Raw genomic sequence first — 16,372 nt, 5'->3', positions numbered from 1 at the left:
AGGAATCTCCATACCGTTTTCCATAGAGGCTGCACCAATTTGCATTCCCACCAGCTGTGTATGAGGGTTCCTGTTTCTCCACATCCTCTCCAACATTTGTTGTTTTTTGTCTTGGTGATTATAGCCATTCTAACAGGCGTGAGGTGGTATCTTAGTGTTGTTTTGATTTGCATTTCCCTGATGATTAGTGATGTTGAGCATCTTTTCATGTGCCTATTGGCCATCTGTATATCTTCCTTGGAGAAGTGTCTCTTCATTTCCTCTGCCCATTTTTTGATCGGGTTGTTTGTTTTTTTGTTGTTCAATTGTATGAGTTCAATTTATATATAATATATATAATATATATAATATATAATTTATATATAATATATATAATATATATAATAATTTATATATTATGGAGATCAACCCCTTGTCAGATGTATGTTTTGCAAATATTCTCTCCCAGCTGGTTGGTTGTTTGTTCATCTTGATTCTGGTTTCATTTGTCTTATAAAAGCTCTTTAATCTGATAAAGTCCCACTTGTTTATTTTTTCTTTAGTTTCCCTAGTCTGGGTAGGCATGTCATCCGAAAAGATTCCATTAAAACCAATGTCAAATAGTGTGTTGCCTATATTTTCTTCTATGAGTTTTATAGTTTCAGGTCTCACCTTCAGGTCTTTGATCCATTTTGAGTTAATTTTTGTGAATGGCGATAGCACATGGTCCACTTTCATTCTTTTGCATGTGGCTGTCCAGTTTTCCCAACACCATTTATTGAAGAGACTTTCCTTTCTCCATTGCATGTTCTTAGCACCTTTGTTGAAAATTAGCTGTCCGTATATGTGTGGTTTTATTTCTGGGCTTTCAATTCTGTTCCATTGATCTGTGTGTCTGTTTTTGTACCAGTACCATGCTGTTTTGATTACTATTGCTTTGTAGTATGTTTTGAAGTCAGGAATTGTGATGCCTCCTGCTTTGTTCTTTTTCTTTAGGATTTCTTTAGCTATTCGGGGTCTTTTGTTGCCCCATATAAATCTTAGTATTCTCTTTTCTATTTCTGTGAAGAATGTCATTGGGATTCTGATTGGGATTGCATTGAATCTGTAGATTGCTTTAGGTAATATAGACATTTTAACTATGTTTATTCTTCCAATCCACGTGCATGGGATATCTTTCCATTTCTTTATGTCATCGTGGATTTCCCTCAATAATGTCTTGTAGTTCTCATTGTATAGGTCCTTCACCTCCTTGGTAAGATTTATTCCTAGGTATTTTATTCTTTTTGATGCAGTTGTAAATGGTATTATCTTTTTGAGCTCTCTTTCTGTTAGTTCATTATTAGCATATAGAAATGCAACTGATTTTTGTAGATTGATTTTGTACCCTGCAACTTTGCTGTAGTTGTTGATTGTTTCTAACAGTTTTCCAACAGATTCTTTAGGGTTTTCTATATATACAATCATGTCATCTGCAAATAGTGAGAGTTTCACTTCTTCCTTACCTATTTGGATTCCTTTTATTCCTTTTTCTTGCCTAATTGCTCTGGCCAAAACCTCCAGTACTATGTTGAACAGGAGTGGTGAGAGTGGGCAGCCCTGCCTCGTTCCTGTTCTCAGAGGAATGGCTTTCAGTCTTTCCCCGTTGAGTATGATGTTAGCTGTGGGTTTGTCATATATGGCCTTTATTATGTTGAGGTACTTTCCTTCTATTCCCATTTTATTGAGAGTTTTTATCATAAATGGATGTTGTATCTTGTCAAATGCCTTCTCTGCGTCTATTGAGACGATCATGTGGTTTTTATTCTTTGTTTTGTTGATGTGATGTATCACGTTGATTGATTTGCGGATGTTGAACCATCCCTGCGTCTCTGGTATAAATCCCACTTGATCATGGTGTATGATCTTTTTAATATATTGTTGTATTCGGTTTGCCAATATTTTGTTGAGGATTTTTGCATCAGTGTTCATCAGCGATATTGGCCTGTAATTTTCTTTCTTTGTATTGTCTTTGTCTGGTTTTGGTATCAGGGTGATGTTGGCCTCATAGAATGATTCAGGAAGTGTTCCATCTTCCTCTATTTTTTGGAATAGTTTGAGGAGGATGAGTATTAAATCTTCTTTGAACGTTTGGTAAAATTCACTGGAGAAGCCATCTGGTCCTGGACTTTTATTTTTTGGGAGGTTTTTGATTACTATTTCAATCTCTTTACTTGTTATTGGTCTATTCAGATTCTCCATTTCTTCTTGGTTCAATTTTGGGAGGTTGTATAAGTCTAAGAATTTATCCATTTCTTCTAGATTGTCCAATTTGTTGGCATATAATTTCTCATAGTATTCTCTTATAATCCTCTGTATTTCCATGGTATCCGTTGTAATTTCTCCTCTTTCATTTCTAATTTTATTTACTTGAGCCTTTTCTCTTTTTTTCTTAGTAAGCCTGGCTAAGGGTTTGTCGATTTTGTTTATCTTCTCGAAGAACCAACTCTTTGTTTCATTAATCCTTTCTACTGTTTTTTTGGTCTCAATATCATTTATTTCTGCTCGGATTTTTATTATTTCTCTCCTTCTGCTGGCTTTGGGCTTTGTTTGTTCTTCTTTTTCTAGTTCTGTTAGGTGTAATTTAAGGCTGCCTATTAGGGCTTTTTCTTGTTTGTTAAGGTGGGCTTGTATCGCTATGAGTTTCCCTCTCAGGACCGCTTTTGCTGCATCCCATATGGTTTGATATGGCATGTTATCATTTTCGTTTGTTTCCAGATAGTTTTTGATTTCTCCTTTAATTTCATCAATGATCCATTGGTTGTTCAGTAGCATGTTGTTTAATCTCCACATTTTTGTCACTTTCCCAGTTTTTTTTTCCTGGTTCATTTCCAGTTTCATAGCCTTATGGTCTGAAAAGATGATTGTTATGATTTCAATCTTCTTAAATTTATTGAGGCTGCTTTGTTTCCCAACATATGGTCTATCCTAGAGAATGTTCCATGCGCACTTGAGAAGAATGTGTAGTCAGCTGTTTTTGGGTGGAGTGCTCTGTATATGTCTACTAGGTCCATCTCATCCAGTTTTTCATTTAAGTCTAATATTTCTTTATTAACTTTTTGTCTGGATGATCTATCCATTGCTGTAAGTGGGGTGTTAAGATCCCCTACTATTATTGTGTTGTTGTTGATTTCTCCTTTTAGGTTTGTTAATAGTTGTTTTATGTACATTGGTGCTCCTATGTTGGGTGCATATATATTTAGAAGTGATATGTCTTCTTGATGGAGTGTCCCTTTTATCATTATATATTTCCCTTCTTTGTCTTTCTTAACCTGTTTTATCTTGAAGTCTACTTTGTCTGATATGAGTATGGCAACACCTGCTTTCTTTTGTTTGCCATTAGCTTGGAGTATTGTCTTCCATCCTTTCACTCTGAGCCTGTGCTTGTCTTTAGTGCTAAGATGTGTTTCCTGAAGGCAGCATATTGTTGGGTCTTGCTTTTTAATCCATCCTGCCACTCTGTATCTTTTGATTGGAGAGTTCAATCCATTTACATTTAGGGTAATTATTGAAATATGAGGGCTGAATGTTGCTGTTTTGTCACTTATTTTCTGGTTCTTTTGCATTTCCTTTGTTTCTTGTCCCATTTGTTTTGGACTGCCAATTCAGTTTGGTTGTTCCGTCTTATGATTCTTCTAGTTTTCTCTTTGTTTATCATATGTGGTTTTAATTTGATTATTTGTTTAGTGGTTACCTTGAGGTTTGGGCAAAAAATCTTGTGTATGAGATAGTCCATTATCTGATAGCCTCCTATTTCCTTATACTAAGTCAATTCAGTCACTTTCCTCTTCCCCTTCTAAGTTGCTCTTGTTATACCTTATTCTGTCTTGTGTTGTGGCTATGTGTTTACAGTGATGAGGTTAAATTTATTTTTGGTGAATTTCTTCCTTTGATCTTTGAGTTTAGTATTTAAGTGGTTGCTAACCTATTCCGGTAAAGATCTACTATTTCTCTGATTTTGTCTACCTACTTTTCTCCTTACTCCAAGCTTTGTGTTCCCTTTCTCTTCTTTTTTTCAGGCCTGAGGGCCTTCTTGAGTATTTCTTGTAGTGGGGGTCTCGTGGCCATGAACTCCCTTAGCTTTTGTTTATCTGGGAGAGTTACTATTTCTCCATCATATTTGAAGGATATTTTTGCTGGATAGAGTATTCTTGGCTGAAAGTTTTTGTCTTTTAGTATTTTGAATATATCATTCCAGTCTCTTCTAGCCTGAAAAGTTTCTGTTGAGAAATCCGCTGAGAGCCTGATGGGAGTTCCTTTGTACGTTATTTTTTGTTTTTGTCTAGCTGCCCTTAATATTGTTTCTTTGTCGTTGACCCTGGCTAGCCTTACCACTAGGTGTCGTGGTGAAGGCCTTTGTCTGTTAATATATATATTTTTGATTAATTTATGTTATGTTATAATTATGTTATAATATTTGTAATGTACACCTAGAGACTCATCGGATATTTTATAAATTAATAAGAAGAACTGATGGCAGATTATAGTTCTTTTTATGAGGAAAAATGGGGTTTGAGCAAGGAAGAAAATAAATGAAGACAGAAAAGGGACATTTTTATAAAAGATTTTTTTTTTTTTTAAATCAATAGCAAATATTTTTTTTTGAGTGCTTTTTTTCAAAGTGTTGTCTGGAAAGTGAGAAGGAAAATGAAAAAGCTACAGACACCTGAGACCAAACTATCCAAGTACATTATTATCTAAACTGTTACACCCAAATATGTTAGCTGGTAGAGAGAAGGACTGTTGAAAACTCTTCCCTTGATCACACCTACAAACTCATGAAAATAGAGTTGGTACATTTAAGAAAAGACAATGGGCAGAAATGAGTTTCCTGGTAATCTCTGTTGTCCATGGTATACCCTTCTTTTGGCATCAAGTACATAAACCATCAGGAGGTCCTTCGATGAGCAAAGGAGCTGCAGAATCTTCTATGGATAGTTAATGCAGATAGTAAAACCCAGAGAATTCTCCCTATTCACTATAAAGTAAACTTTCTGTAGATGTGTGAACAGAAACATCACATCTGCCGAATATAGCCTCTCACTCTCCCAGACAGAGCTGAATCGACATTAATTCAGTCTTACTCTAGATTTCCCTTTTCTAAACTCTGCAGACAGCTCTACCACCAAAGTTTTACAACACTATGTGTCATAGCTTGATGGAATTTATATTTTAGTCCTCTTGATGAAGTGGGGTGACAGTGCATCTTTTATGGTGGAGGACTTCTGTATATGACCAATCTAATCTATTTCATATTGATCGTAATCAGTGTAAGGTTTGAAGGATGATGTTTTTCTGACCTTCTCTCGTAATTTCAGAGCTACATCCTAATTAGAGTCTGTAGCCCCCATCTGCAATAATTAATCAGCCATTCAACATTTGAGCAGGTGCTTTGAGTTTTGTATATTCAATGACGAGGATTGATTTTTATTCAGAATCTGTCATAGTCTTTAGCCATGTTGCTCCAGACAGCTAGCTGTGGTTACAGTGGAATTAGTGGCCCGGTAAGAGAGTATAGCAAGCCTCTGTTATGGCAGGTTTCTAAAAATCACTAATCACCAGAAAATTTAATCAGACTACAACTAAATCTTTGACTTAAGACTTCACAAATAATTAGATCTTAAGTTTGTAATGTCTGAATATCGAGTGAACATCTGTACAACTGGCAGGACAATGTTATTCATCCCCCGTATCTGCGCTTCCACCTATTGGCTTATGGCAGCAGTAGAAAGAGAACAGATTATTCATTTATTAGGAAATCTGTATCAATTCAGTTCCATAACCACTCTTGATTGAGGTTGGATATACCAATTCTTTAGAACCATTTTTACCTAATATCAGTACCAAAAGTGAATTAAATTTATTCATTCGTTAGGCATAGATTTTTTTATACAGCACCTACTCTGTACCAGGGATAATGCTAGGTATCAGAGCTACGGAATAAACAAGGAAAACAAAAGATACCTACCTTTTAGTTGAACACAATCCAGTTGGGCAAATAGCAAAATTAGAACAATTACAAATGCTGGAAAATAATAAAAGTTAAGTTAGAGTACATAAAGTATGATGTGTAATGATAGAGGATGGCTACCTAACTCAGTTTTGGAGGATAAGATATGGCTTCCAATGAATAAGGGTAGACCCTGAGATCTAAACAATGTCAAATTTGATGGGGAAAATCCATTTATTTGAAGGAATTGACTTGATACTTCAGTCAATGTAATGATCAGACCTGTAGCCCCACATAGACAGTCACAGGAGTTATTCAGGCCCTTTGGAGAAAATATTCTAGAGAAGCAGTGTGGTTCAATGAAAAAAGGAATGGAGTGTGAGAAAAAAGACTTGGGTTCAAATGCTAGATGCTTTACATGCATTATCTCTAAACCTCAAAACTAATTTGTAATATATACATATGTTTCTATTGCTATTTTACTATGAGTTTGGGTAAGGCACATATCATTCTTACCCTCTGTTTCTTTTATAAACTGGGGATGATATTAATATTGCTAGTAATCACTTTGTAAAATTTAAATTGCTGCTCAAGTTTTAGGTATTATTATTATTATTAATTGTGAATTTTTGGGTAATGCTAACTAAAGAACCAAGCAATGTACACATGAATGTTTTTATTTGTTTGCCTTGGGGTTATAATATATCCTTTAAAAATCCTATATATTAGAATTATCTGAAGAGAGAAACAAAAATTTCTTCTTCAAGGAGACTAAAAACATTAAATTTAGGGACAGATTAAGGTGATTGAGGTTTAGTTCAAAGGCTAGTGAATAAATATAAATGACCTTTCAAAATCCTTTCCAACACAATGATATTATAGTGTTTAGTTAGCCTTTGGAACTTCCCAACATAATTTATCACTATCATCAAGGAGCATATTCAAAATAGTTATTTTCTGATACAGTAATATTGACACTTGTCAGGCAGGGACAGTGACAAAATGGCTACAGTCTGTTTTTCACAACATGAAACTATGATAAACGCCAAAACATTGAAGTAAAACAAATGACAGCTTTGGAAATTCTAGTTTTAATGTGTCCTTCGAAAAATTATATTGTATCAGGATTATACACCACCTGGTGGACTAATGCCCCAAATGATGATTGAGTAGTTATCTATCAACAGATGTGCAAATATCCTGCTACTGGGGAGTATCTGGTGGGAATAAATTGACAATTAAAATATGACAATCATAAATTGGTTCACTGGTTGATAACATCTATCAGCCAATGTACTTGAATTTATATTTTCTGACATTGAAAATTAGTTGCAGGGTTTTCATGGTGGGGCATTGAGTTTGAAAAATGACAGTGATTTCCTTGCTCTTGCAATTGAATAATCATTTGCTTTTTAATATTTAAGAATATTATCAATACTTACTCTTGTGAGCATAAACACATTTGAGAAGTTAGATTAAGTCTACATTCATCTCAGAAGTATAATCTTCTTTTAATTTTATATTATAATGTGGTAATAATCAACTCTCTACATGTAAAATATAATTTACTGCCATTTACTTTGCATCTTAATAAATACAAATCCGTTAGTGCAATCGTATAAGGATTGTTTTAAAGGTGAAATCAGTGGTAAGTGGGCTGTGAGAAGATTAAATTTCTATTGCATTTTGGATAGGCATCTTGTTTGAATATATTCAATAGCTATCTAAAATACATACATTATAATGGGAGTTACCACCGTGCAGTCCAAAATTTCCAACTGATGTATTTGCAGCAAAGTTTTAAGGGGTGAAGCAGAGGTTGCGATATCCAAGGGGGATGTTAGTATATGAGAGGGGAGGGGGCCTAATGTGGCTGAAATAGCCACAGGCTGAGCATGAAGAAGACTGACTTATAGTCCAGATTACTGTCACCACATGCTTGACCTCATTGGTTAAATGAGAAACTTAGGTTAGATGATTTCTAATATAATTTCAGTAGTTATATTCTATATTTCAATCGCTAGAAATTTTTTTGTGAAGACCCATATTTTCCAATGATGAGGGATAGAAAATCATGTACAGAGTATCTTAAGGGTCTATGAACTGACAGAACTACCTTAGGGGGAAAAGTGCTTCTGTCTTAGATAGGAAAATGCCCAATGTACAGAGATCTTAGCAGAAAGTAGAATTTATAAGATAGAAAGAACTACAGACCCCAGAAGACAAGGGGTACACATAATTTTTTATTTCAAATACAATCTCCAGGAATATATATATATATATACACAATGTTTTTGAATGTAGATTTTTGTTTTGCCTAATATAATGGAAACCACTTCAAATTTGGAAACAAGAATCTAGATCTTATTTCTAGTTACACTAGAGCTGAGGCAAGTAAATAAATAAATGGCTATTCATTTTTATTTTTCTTTTTGTAGTATAAAATGGGAACCTCAAACTCTACAAGTTGTATAAATATTGTATATTCCAACATGCAACATTCTGACTCAAAAATTTTTTTTATATCATACTTTAACTTCTGTTTCAATCCTCCTCACGTAAGAACATAATAGAGGGTTATTGCAACAACTCATGCACCATGTTGGCATTAACACCAATTTTGAACTGTGTGAAAATTTACTTGTATGCATAATGGGAACAGTTTTCAGGTTCAGAGTAAAATACTCAGAAATTAGAATAATTTCTTTCCCATTATCAGTGTATGTAAAGACATATACAAAAATGGATCATTAAATTTATTATAAGGCTATATCTTAAACACATTTAAGCATTTCATATGTATGACTCTTTTGAAGTAAAATATCTTTTTAAAACTTTAGCCAGAGAATTCTGGGAAAGTTTGTATAGTACTAGCAAAGTTTTGAATGATCCCAAATCACTCCCACAAATCTAGAAAAACTAGATTAACAAAACAAATACCTCATAGCCAACATTTACTATATAAAAACCTGATAATACATCCCTTTAAAATAAAATACTCTTAGAGACAAATCAAGAAGCAGAACCAGATTGATCGGTATTATCAAATATGAAGAAGAAGTAATACGAAGAAAATGGAACTTCTGATGGCTCTAAGAACCAGAACACTGAAAACAGAAATGACAACAGGTACTCACCCTCAAAATTAAGGATTATCACTAGGCATGGGAAGCTTGATGGCCAATCTAAGAACAGCATCTGAAGATGGGAGGGAATTATACAGGTTCTGGTTTCCAGAGAGTACAAAAGGAATCATGTAAAAGTCTAATGGTGAAGGATACCCTCTGACCCTATGAGCTCAAGATAAACCAAACAGATCTCACCTTTCCCCACACAAAGGAGAAACTACTGGGAGTATAATCTAATCTGAACAGGTCATAGAAACTCAGGGAAAAGTAAATTGAGGTTGAGATCAATATGGGGGAAAGCAGCAGAGAAGGCATATCCTAGCTTATCTCAGTCCATTTGAGCTGCGATAACAAGATAGCACAGACTGTGTAGCTTATAAACAACAGAAATCTATTTCTCACTGTTCTGGAAGCCTGCAGTCCACGATCAGAGTACCAGCATGGTCGGGTGAGGGCCCTCTTCTGGGTTGCAGACTTCTTGTATCCTCACATGGTCGAAGGGGCTAGAGAGCTCTGTGGGGTTTCTTTTATAAGTGTACTAATTTTATTCATGAGGGATCTGCTCTCATAACTTAATCACTTCCCAAAGGCCACCATCTACAAATGACATCATCTTTGAAGGTTAGGATTTCAACATGTGAATTTTTTGGGGACATAAACATTCAGACCTTAGCCCAGGGCAAAAAAGTCACATTATTTTAACATTTCATGAAAATAGCAAAGAAGGAATCTTAGAATTGAGAAGCTAGGAAAGCTTTTAGCTTCCTCTTCTAAGAGTACAGGAAGATTATCTCACTCAAACAGAGAGAGAAATATAAGGATGGTAGCAGATTTCTCTTTGGAAAAGTGCAAGGTAAAAGGCTGTAGAGAAACATCCTTAAAGGACTAAAAATAACAACAAAAAAAAAAACCCCTGAAAAACTGGAGTTCTATAACTAGTAAAAATATCTTTGTAAAAAGACAGCAAATTTTTTTTCAGACATACAAAAGCTGAAAGATGTCATCACCAGCAGACCAACGTGGTAAGAAATGATAGAAGAAGTCCTTTAGACAAAAGGAAAATAAAATCATATAGAAATCTGAATCTAAAAAAAGGAATGAAAAGCAAAGAAATGATAAATATGTGAGTATATATAAAAAGCATTTTTCCCTAAATATCTACATAAGAGATAATTGACTATTTTAATCAAAATAATGACAATGTATTACGGGGGTTATAGAAATAAAGAAGCAAACGTATGACAGCAATTGCCCCATGACTACATGAGAAAATGGAAATGTACTCTTGTAAGGTTCTTAAAGTATACATGGAGTAATAAAATATCACTTGAAGATACACGATAACAAGTTAAAGAAGTATACAGGCATATCTCATTTTATTGTGTTTCGATTTATTGTTTGTCACAGACACTGTGTTTTTTTTCACAAATTGAAGGTTTGTGGCAACCTTGCATCAAGCAAGTCTATCAGGACCATTTTTCTAACAACATTTGCTCACTTTGTGTCTCTGCGTCACATTTTGGTAATTCTTGCAATATTTCAAACTTTTTCATTATTATTATATTTGTTATGGTGATCTGTGATCAGTGATTTTGATGTTACTACTGTAATTGTTTTGGGGCGCCACAAAATGCGCCCATGTAAGATGGCAAACTTAATTGACGAATGTTGTGTGTGTTCTGACTGCTACTGACTGGCCGTTTCCCCATCTTTCTCCCTCTCCTTGGGCCTCCCTATTCCCTGAGACACAATAATATTGAAATTAGGCCAATTAATAACTCTACAATAGCTTCTAAGTGTTCAAGTGAAAGGAAGAGTTACACATCTCTCAGTTTAAATGAAAAGCTAGAAATGATTAAGCTTAGTGAATAAGGCAGGTCGAAAGCTGAGACAAGCTGAAAGCTAAGCCTCTTGTGCCAAGCAGCCAGGTTGTGAATGCAAAGGAAAAGTTCTTGAAGAAAATTAAAAGTGCTACTTCAGTGAACACACAAATGATAAGAAAGTGGAATAGACTTATTGCTGATATGGAGAAAGATTTAGTGGTCTGGACAGAAGATCAAACCAGCCACAACATTCCTGTAAGCCAAAGCCTAATTCAAAGCAAGGCCCTAACTCTCTTCAATTCTATGAAGGCTGAGAGAGGTGAGGAAGCTGTAGAAGAAAAGTTTGAAGTTAGCAGAGGTTGGTTCATGAGGTTTAAGGAAAGAAACACTCTCCATAACATAAAAGTGCAAGGTGAAGCAGCAAGTGCTGATGTAGAAGCTGCAGCGAGGTATTCAGAAGATCTAGCTCAGATAATGAAGATGGCAACACTAAACAACAGATTTTCAGTGTAGATGAAACAACCTTATATTGGAAGAAGATGCTATCTAAGACTTTCACACTTAGAGAAGTCAATGCCCGGCTTCAAAGCTTCAAAGGACAGGCTAACTTTCTTGTTAAAGAAAGGGGCTAAAGCAGCTGGTGACTTTAAGTTGAAGCCAATGCTCATTTACCATTCTGAAAATCCTAGGGCCCTTAAGAATTACGCTAAATCTACTCTGCCTGTGCTCTATAAATGGGACAACAAAGCCTGGATGACAGCACATCTGTTTACAACGTGGTTTACTGACCATTTTAAGCTCACTATTGAGACCTATTGCTCAGAAAAAAAGATTCCTTTGAAAATATTACTGCTCATTGACAATGCACCTGGTCACCAAAGAGACCTAATGAAGTACAATGAGATTAATGTTGTTTTCATGTCTGCTAACACAGCATCCATTCTGCAGTCCATGGATCAAGGAGTAACTTCAACTTTCAAGTTTTATTATTCAAGAAATACCTTTTGTAAGGTTATAGATGCCACAGATAGTGATTCCTCTGATGGATCCAGGAAAAGTAAATTGAAAATCTTCTGGAAAGAATTCACCATTCTAGATGCCATTAAGAACATTAGTGATTCATGGGAAGAAGTCAATATATCAACATTAATAGGAGTTTGGAAGAAGTTGATTCTAACCCTCATGGATGACTTCGAGGGGTTCAAGACTTCAGTGGAGGTCCAGCCTTGTAGCTTAGCGGTTAAGTGTGCGCGCTCCACTACTGGTGGCCCAGGTTTGGATCCCGGGCGCGCACCGATGCACCGCTTCTCTGGCCATGCTGAGGCCGCGTCCCACATACAGCAACTAGAAGGATGTGCAACTATGATATACAACTATCTACTGGGGCTTTGGGGGAAAAAAAAAGGAGGAGGATTGGCAATAGATATTAGCTCAGAGCCGGTCTTCCTCAGCAAAAAGAGGAGGATTAGCATGGATGTTAGCTCAGGGCTGATCTTCCTCAAAAAAAAAAAAAGACTTCAGTGGAGGAAGTAACTGCAGATGTGGTGGAAATAGCAAGAGAACTAGAATTAGAAGTGGAGCCTGAAGATGTGACTGAATTGCTGCACTCTAATGATAAAATTTTAATGGATGAGGAGTTGCTTTTTATGGATGAGCAAAGAAAGTGGTTTCTTGAGATAGAATCTACTCCTGGTGAAGATGCTGTGATGACTGTTGAAATGATAACAAAGGATTTAGAATATTACATAAACTATGCTCTTCGACATCGGTCTTAGAAACATCTTTTCAAACACCACATCTGACCGGGCAAGAGAAACAATAGAAAAAATAAACAAATGGGACTACATCAAACTAAAAAGCTTCTGCACAGCAAAGGAAACCATCAACAAAACGAAAAGACAACCTAACAATTGGGAGAAGATATTTGCAAACCATATATCTGATAAGGGCTTAATCTCCAAAATATATAAAGAACTCGTGCATCTCAACAACAAAAAAACTAACAACCCAATTAAAAAATGGGCAAAAGACCTGAACAGACATTTCTCCAAAGAAGATATACAGACGGCCAACAGACACATGAAAAGATGTTCAAAATCACTAACTATCAGGGAAATGCAAATCAAAACTACAATGAGATATCACCTCACGCCCGTCAGAATGGCTATAATTAACAAGACAGGAAACAACATGTGTTGGAGAGGATGTGGAGAGAAGGGAAGTCTCATACACTGCTGGTGGGAGTGCAAACTGGTGCAGCCACTATGGAAAACAGTATGGAGATTCCTCAAAAAATCAAGGATAGAACTACCATATGATCCAGCTATTCCACTGTTGGGTATTTATCCAAAGAACTTGAAAACACCAATTTGCAAAGGTACATGCACCCCTGTGTTCATTGCAGCATTATTCACAATAGCCAAGACTTGGAAGCAACCTAAGTGCCCATCAAGGGACGAATGGATAAAGAAGCTGTGGTATATATACACAATGGAATACTACTCAGCCATAAGAAATGATGAAATCCAGCCATTTGTGACAACATGGATGGACATTGAGGGTATAATGCAAAGTGAAATAAGTCAGAAGGAGAAGGTCAAATACCGTATGATTTCCTTCATTAAATAGTAGATAATAACAACAATAAACAAACACATAGAGACAGAGATTGGATTGGTGGTTACCAGAGGGGAAGGGGGGAGGGAGGAGGGTGAAAGGGATAATTCGGTACATGTGTGTGGTGATGGGTTGTAACTAGTATTTTGGTGGTGAACATGATGTAATCTATGCAGAAATAGAAGTACAATGATGTACACCTGAAACTTTAACAATGTTATAAACCAATGTTACTGCAATAAACATAAAATTAAAAAAAAATTAAAACAATAAAAAATTTAAATACTTAAAAAAAAAGAATATTACATAAACTTAGCTGATAAAACAGCAGCAGGAAATTGAGAAGATTGACTCCAATTTTGAAAGAAGTTCAACTGTGGTAAAATGATATTAAACAGCATTGCATACTACAGAGAAATCATTCATGAAAGGAAGAGTCAATCAATGCGGCAAACTTCATCGTTGTCTTATTTTAAGAAATTGCCACAGCTACTCCAACCTTTAGCAACCACCATCCTGATCAGTCAGCACCCATCAACATTGGGGCAAGACCCTCCACCAGCAAAAAGATTTGCTCAATGAAGTCTCAGATGATGGTTAGCATTTTTTAGCAACAAAGTATTTTTAATTAAGGTACTATATTTTTTTTTAGACCATGCTATTGCACACTTAAGAGACTACAGTATAGTGTAAACATAACTTTTATACATACTGGGAAACCAAAAATTTCATGTGACTCACTTTATTATGATATTTGCTTTACTGCAGTCGTCTGGAATGGAATCCGCAAAATCGCGGAGGTATGCCTGTACTGTAAACTCTAAAACAAGCACAAAAATCCCAATAAAACAATAATTGGATATTTCTATACCTATTGCTTTTTCTTTATACCATATACAAAAATTCACTCAAAATGCATCATAGATCTAAATACAAGACTTCTTAACGTACATCAACACCAAAATCCCCCACAAACTATAAAAGAAAAGATAAACAAATTGGACATTTTCAAAGTTAGAATAAACCTTTTACTCTTCAAAAGAAACTGTTAGAAAAAAATTTTGGAGAAGGAGAAATACATAGAAAACTTGTATCTGACAAAGGACATGTATCTGAAATATGTAAAGAACTTTTTAAACTCAGTTATAAGAAGACAAACAACCTAATTAAAACTAGACAAAATATTTTAACAGGTACTTAATCAGATAAAATATATAGATAGCAAATAAGATCATGAAAATATATTTAATATCATTGGTCATTTAGGAAATGAAGGAAATTTAGGAAACTAGAACCACAAGGAGAGAACATTAACTCCAACTTGAGTGGCTTATATTTAAAAGCTTGATGATAGTAAGAGTTAGCAAGGAAGTGGAGCAACTAGAATACTCCTATAATGCTGATAGGGATGTAAAAGGCCACGAACACTTTTGAAAATAATTTGGTAGTTCCTTAAATATTTGAATGTACACCTACCATAAATTTACTCAAGAAAGATGCAATACTGGACAAAGAAAGAATTTTCCTTTGATATAAATGACTGAAAACCCAGTGTAAAAAAAGCAATAATCAACTAAAAATAGTCTCTATTTTGGAGTTTATAGCATATGTAAAAGTGAAAAATTGCACATCACTAGCACAATGATTTGGAAAGGAGCAAAATGTGTTATACCCTTTTAAGTTTCTAACATTGTAAGTGAAATGGCATAATAAGGATTTAATGTATACTAAAGTAAGTTGAAGATGCACATTGTAATCCATAAAGCAACCATAAAAATAATTGTAGGTAAAAAACAATGGAAGAGATAAAATTGAATTTAAGAGGACTTAAATAAATGAAGAGAGATAATATTTTCATGGATAGGAAAAATTAATATTTTTAAGATATCATTCTCCCTACATTTATCAGTAGATTCAACATACTCCACCCAAAATTTTTGCATACTTCTTCTTTAAAAAGAAAATTGACAGGGGCCGGCTTGGTGGCATAGTGATTAAGTTCGTGCACTCCACTTTGGTGGCCCAGGGTTCGCAAGTTTGGATCCTGGGTGCGGACCTATGCACTGCTCATCAAGCCATGCTGTGGTGGCATCCCACATACAAAATAGAGGAAGACGGGCACAGATATTAGCTCAGGGCCAATCTTCCTCACACACAAAAAAAATTGACAATTTGACTCTAAAGTTTACATAGAAATGTAAATGATCAGAAAAAAATATTGTATAAGAAGTGCAAAGTTTGATGACAGCACTATCTGATTTCAAGGTAGCTATAAAGCTACAATAATTAGGACATGGTGGGATTGCATAAGTGTAGACACTTGGAGCAAAGGAACAGAATAGAATATCAGAAATAAATTCATACATATCATTCAATTTTCAATTAAGTCTCCAATTCAATTCAATGGGGAAAGAAAATGTATTGCAACAAATTGTACTGCAACAGGATATCAACATGAAAGAGAAAGGAACTCTATTTTCTACTATATACCCAAATTATTTTGATATCTATTATTATACACCTAAATGTAAAAATCTAATATTTTATTGCTTCTAGACTAGAACATAGGAAAAAAGCTTTCCAATAGAAGATACAAGAATGGAGATCAAACACATCAAAAAGTTCTCAGCACCATTATTCACCAAGGAAAAGCAAATTAAAACACAGTGAGATATGACAACTCACACAGTAGAATTTCAAAAGTTAAAAAGACTGAACAGTCCAAGGATATTCACTTTTGCTACTCTTATTCAACATAGTACTGAAAGTCCTTGCTACGGCAATAAGGTAAAAAAAGACATAAACACTAGAAAGGGCAAAATAAAACAGCCTATATT

The sequence above is a fragment of the Diceros bicornis genome, chromosome X (genome assembly GCF_020826845.1).
Source record: "Diceros bicornis minor isolate mBicDic1 chromosome X, mDicBic1.mat.cur, whole genome shotgun sequence".
Lineage (NCBI taxonomy): Eukaryota > Metazoa > Chordata > Mammalia > Perissodactyla > Rhinocerotidae > Diceros > Diceros bicornis.
Note: the sequence above shows the minus strand (reverse complement) of the source record.